Below are 6,000 nucleotides of genomic sequence, written 5' to 3'. Positions count from 1 at the left end.
AGGGTTAGGGAATTAGGTTACAACTGTAGAGTGACAGAGTTCATTTTCAGAGATGAGGCTTTTCTTATACAATTGGCCTATTCGTTCACAGACTCTTACATAGGGTCCAGACATAAGTCATATCCACACTTATTACATAAGCTGTTTCTATCCAGTGTTCTTCCAGTCTTGAGTCTAAGCTGTCTCAAGAAAGTCCTATCAGGACTGAGATACTTTGCTAAGATGTTCTAGACTACCATGTTCTCCCATGGACAGTTGCCTGCTATGTGCCCTCCCAACTTTCTAGTTCAGGAAAGCAATGGCCAATCCCATTTTTTCATATAGGTGGATCTTACTGGGCATATATACCCTTATATGTATGTGTACAGGAAGAATAATAGATACATCAAAGACATATGAACACATATATACACATACACTAATTTAAATATATGCACACATATACATACAATATATGAGACACAAGTAGCTTTAAAAAAACTTTTTTAATCTGCATTCTGACATTTCAATTTCCACATCTACTTTTACCAGTACTGCTAAAATAGCACAGTGATGAAGATATTTTCTTAGCGATCTGGGTGAGGAACGTAAAATTTACACAAGCTCAAAACTTAAGAGAGAACTTTTACAAAATGTTTTATAGGTGGCATTTAGATCCTAAAAAGCTTGCAAGTATGTATCCGAACTACCAACCTAAATGTTGGAGATGTGGTGGCGAAGATGCAACGTATTTTCATATATGGTGGACCTGTAAAAAGGTTAAAGCTTTTTGGATTAAAATCTGGTGGAATATGCAGAAGATATTTAAGCAAAGGATAAATCCTTATCCGCAATTGTTCTTATTGGGCATAATTACAGATACTACTGTTGTGGACACTAAGTTGATGTTGAACTTAATTACAGCAGCAAGACTTTTAGTAGGTCAATATTGGAAGAAGGAAGAACTGCTGACTATAGAAGAATGGACTCTAAAAGTTTCTGACCTGGCGGAAATGGCAAAGATTTCGGCTTATTTGAAAGACCATTCGCAACAACGTTATATTATAGAGTGGAAAAAGTGGATTGATTATATCCAGAACAAATATGGGACCAAAAAGTTTCACTTAGCATTTGAATAAGTTTTTTTCTTTTTTTAAATTTTATTATGTGATATTAGTATTGCTTGTAGTCATTTCATATGAGCTAGAGTGCGATAGACTTACGGTAATAGTTTATTGTTGTTAACATATGGTTGTTTATGACTGTTTTTTGCTTTTATACCTTGTATTTAGCTCTGGGAAGTCGGGGAGGGGGGAGGGGGGAAGGGAGGGGAGGGTTAGGGAGGGTTAGGAAGGGTTGGGTGGAGGGAGGGGGGAGGGATTGTTAAAGATAAAATGTATTGTAAAACTTTTCAATAAAAAAGACGATATTTTCTTAGCATGGAGAAAGTTGCTTCTTTAAAATTTTAAAAAGCTAATTTTTAATTATTATTCTTTGAAGATTTTTTTTTAAAAAAATAATAGCAGAGAGGGGAAATTAAATCTAGGATTTTATTGTTCTGTTTGTGAAGTTACCTGAAGTAAAAAACAAGGCCATGGGGGAACTAGTAAATGTATTGTGCTAAGCAGTGCTTTTTTTGTAAAAAAAAAAAAAAAAAAGGTGCCGGAACTCACACATGTCATATAACCCGCCTTGCCTACCCTACAAGGTTCCATCCAAAAAAGGTGCCGGAACTCCGTTCTGAGCGTTCTATGAGAAAAAAAAGCCCGGGTGCTAAGTACTGCTCTTAACTATCATGTATTTCATCAACACTACTGAAAGGAAGTATAAAAACATGATAAGTATTGATTTAGCTGATGGGGGTAGTCTTTCTTCTTCAAAACGGCCAGTGATCTTACTTTGCAGCACAAATGGACAGGAGCAACAAAGGATGTAAAAGTACTTTTTTTATTAATCCCATTTATATCCCGCCCTTCTCCGAAGACTCAGGGCGGCTTACAATCTTAGAAGCACAAATCAATGTGCTTAGCAATAGCCTTCATTCTATGTATATGCCTGCTTATTAGGGCTTTCAGCCCCCCCCCCCAAGCGGCATTATTACAAAGTCAGCTTATTGCCCCCAACAATCTGGGTCCTCATTTTACCTACCTCGGAAGGATGGAAGGCTGAGTCAACCTATTTTGGAACTAGAGCAGAAAAATTTGCTGTTTTGAAGGCAACTAGGAGCTTGATTTCTGTCCTGCAGAAATGGTTCCTGATGGGTCAACTAGTATTATTGGCTTGCGTTGTAACTGGGAACCATTTTCAGCACTTTTGTATTTTTTGTTAGATTGAATTATGGCTTTTGATCATTATCCCTAGAAGATGTCCACATTAAGAAATCAGATGGTTTATCTAATCTTTTTCCTTCTCTCCCTGATTATGTCATCTACTGTTTAGAGAAGTATTTCTTGGGTTTCCTTATTTTATTGAATAAATTATTGCACTGTTTTAAAGTTGGTGAAATAAAAAGAATCTAATTTGGTGAATATTCATGTTTATTAGAAATATGCTGCACAGTAAAACATAGAATCAGGAAATAACATTGCCTTCTATGGCTTATATTCTCTCACTAGAAGTAAATGAAAATGTTCACCTATTTTTATTAGCCATGCAGTTTTCATAATTAGCATAGTAACACAAGGATTTTATCAGACTATTGTCACATAATCTTTATGTAATTATTTCTCACATTAGACACCATAGATGTCCACATTACATTCAAATATGAACATGATTTCTGACATCTAAAGTGAAATATATTTTCTAGCAGCATATCTATTCAGAAAGCCAGAAATGTGTACTTTTAAAATAATGTAAAGATATTGTCTGTAGTTGTATCATTTTTTTATTACAATATGCATTTTATAATATCAGTTATAAACTCTAAAACCTGCTTCCCCATTAAAGTATTTCTGACTCACCCAAGAAAACCTGTTTGTGCTTCCCTGTGTTTTAAGAAGAAATTTATTCAATTAATACACACAAACGTAATCCCATATGTGTCCTATGCCTAAATTTCTTTATAATGTGAAAAATGGGTAAATTAAAATTAGTAACATTTACAACAGCCTTTTCTCAAAACTAGCGTCTTCCTAAAAAAATTGGGAATTCTTGAATGTATTGCCTGCACAGATCAGTGGTATAGGAGTATCATGTTGGAAGAGAGTGGTTTAAGACCTTCACAAAGTTAGAGAGAATGAAGAAGATTTCCAAAACAAAGCAAAAATATATCTACGGTAATGTTTAAGGTCAGGGGTTATGAGTATAGCATTCAGTAATAAAAACCTATACCAAAATATATGTCAGAAGAGTAATCAAAACTCTATCAGAGGGGATGAATCGTGGTTCTTTTTGATGCATGATAAACAAAGAAAACCCGAAGCATATATTCTACTATTAACCTTTTAATTACAAAGAAACTTGTAAAAACACAGAAAGAACTCATGGCTACATGTCTATCTCACCAGAGAGCACAAAGAAGAGGAAAAAGAAAGTAACTTTTGTTTTAGGCATGCGCACACAGTAGTAAACTGGCTGAACATGTAACACTCACCATGGTTACAATGATAAGATAACAAGACAGCTTGCAAAGTATAAACTATAACTTGCTTTGCTGAGAAAACAGAAAAACGCAGTGACATCCCCTTCTTTTGTCAGTAAAGCAAAACTCAGATAAGACACATTTTCTTGCGCAGATACTCGTGCTGGGCTGCAGGAAGTGGCTTGTTCAGCATATCAGCAATCTGATCATGTGTAGGCACATACTGTAATTTAACAAAACCTTGTTTAACTACTTGTCTTATAGTTTGATAACGGATGTCAATGTGTCTAGACCAGACATGTCAAACACAAGGCCTGGGGGCCGGATCCGGCCCGCAAAGTGGGTTCATGTGGCCCGTGAAGCCATCCTGGAAACAGTGAGGGAACGGCCCCCACTGCCTTGGCCCTGGCCCAGAGACCCTCCTCCTGCCAGAGACCCTCAGTCTCTCCCACTCCTGCCTGGGTCCCCATAGGCACCCTTGACGCGAACGATGTAGAGCTGACCACACCCACCCAGTATGCCATACACACTCTAGCCACGCCCACCCAGTAGGCCATGCCCACCCTGGCCATACCCACCCGGCCCTCTGAGGGCAACCGCAATGCTGATGCGGCCCTCAATGAAATTGAGTTTGACACCCCTGGTCTAGACCTAGAACCTGTAAATCGATTCTCAGATATATAAACCACAGATTCGTTGTCTTCCATCACAGTGATCAGTTGAATCAGCTGTGTCCAGATATCTGTGACTAAAGCATCAAACCACGTTAGAGAATTACATGCATCTGAAACACAAGCATATTCAGCTTCAGTAGATGAACAAGAAACACATGCCAGTAAACAGGACATCCATTTAAAAACAACATATAACCTGAAGTACTTTTATGTGATTTCTTATCACTCGCCCAATCAGAATCTGCATAACAACATAACTCTGCATAATCAGTATGTGTCGGCTCTAACAATAATTTCATGTTTTTAGTGTGCTTTAAGTATCTCAATAATTTTTTAACACATGTCCAATGAAACTGTTTTGCCTTGCCTACGTGTCATGATAGGACATTAACACTAAGTGCAATGTCGGGTCTAGTCCAACTACTAATATACAGCAGCGACCCAATGACTGAGCAATAAAGTGTTTGATCTTTGAACTCAGGACTTGGTTCATGTGCCAAGTTATGAAAATCGGTTTGCATGGGTATACTCACTGGTTTAGCATCCTCCATGTTGCAGTGATGCAATAGTTGATCAATTTTATCTTCTTGTGTGAGGCTAAACCCCTTCTGAGTTTTGACAACTTGAACAAATAAGTGTTAATATACCCTAAAGACTTCAATGTGAAAAACTTTTGTAAAGCTTTAGCAAAATTCTCGCTCATCTGCTTATTTGGACCAATATAAACAATATCATCAACATAAACATGAACTATTTCATACCTATTATCAGATCTTTTAGTAAACACACATTCGTCTGTTTCAGACTTAATAAAGCCCATTGAATTTAGTTTGTCAGAAAGACATAAGTACCACATTAAACCAGACTGTTTCAGACCATAAAGACTTTTGTGTAGAAACCAAGTATCCCCTTCTTGATGTCGGAAACCTGGAGGACCTTTCACATAAATTTCTTCATCTAGATCAGTGTGTAGATAAGCCGTTTCAACATCAAACTGGAAAACCTCTAAACCAAGGATAGTTGCAGTGGCTAAGGCGATTTTCACACTCTCAGTCTGCACTGTGGGTGAATAAGTATTTGTATAGTCCTCAGGATAACGTTGAGAGAAACCCTGGGCTACAAGTCTAGCCTTATACAATGACTCACCATTTGGCTTCTTTTTAATTCTGTAGACCCATCGAGTGCCAATAACTTTCTTGTTTGCTGGAGGGCTTGCAGGCGTAAACACTTGAAGTTTCATTAGACTGTCCATTTCAGCCTGCATTGCCTCAAACCATTTATCTTGCTCTGATTCAGGAAGATGTTTGATTTGTGTGAATTTCTCAGGAGGAAGTGTAACATTACAAATCAAAGGTAAAAGTGCTTTCGTTACTTGCCACGAATACCGTTTTGGAGGGATTCCTTTTGTGGTCCTCTTGGAATGTCTCGGAACAAACATCCATTCTTCTTCTGTTTTGTCCTCGTCTTCATCATCGTCGCCAGTGGCAGCATTGGCAGCTTACGAAGACGGAACAGTAGGTTGAGAAGAACTCGTGGAAGGAACATTCGCCTGCGAATCTTGATCATCAGGCTGCATGGCATTAGCAGCAGCATCTCTAGGAAAATAAACTCCAGGATCATTAGAATGAATCCTGGACCAGTCAGCGTCTTCCTCAAAAGTAGCAGATTGTGAAATCACTATTACATGATGGGAGTCAATATATTTGCTCTATTTTGAATTATCATCAATACCCATAAATCTCATTCTTTTTGCTGCAGGACCCC

Source organism: Vipera ursinii, assembly GCF_947247035.1.
Source record: "Vipera ursinii genome assembly, chromosome: 2".
NCBI classification, from domain to species: Eukaryota; Metazoa; Chordata; class Lepidosauria; order Squamata; family Viperidae; genus Vipera; species Vipera ursinii.
The sequence above is the reverse complement of the archived record's forward strand: the minus strand, read 5'-3'. Positions refer to the sequence as shown.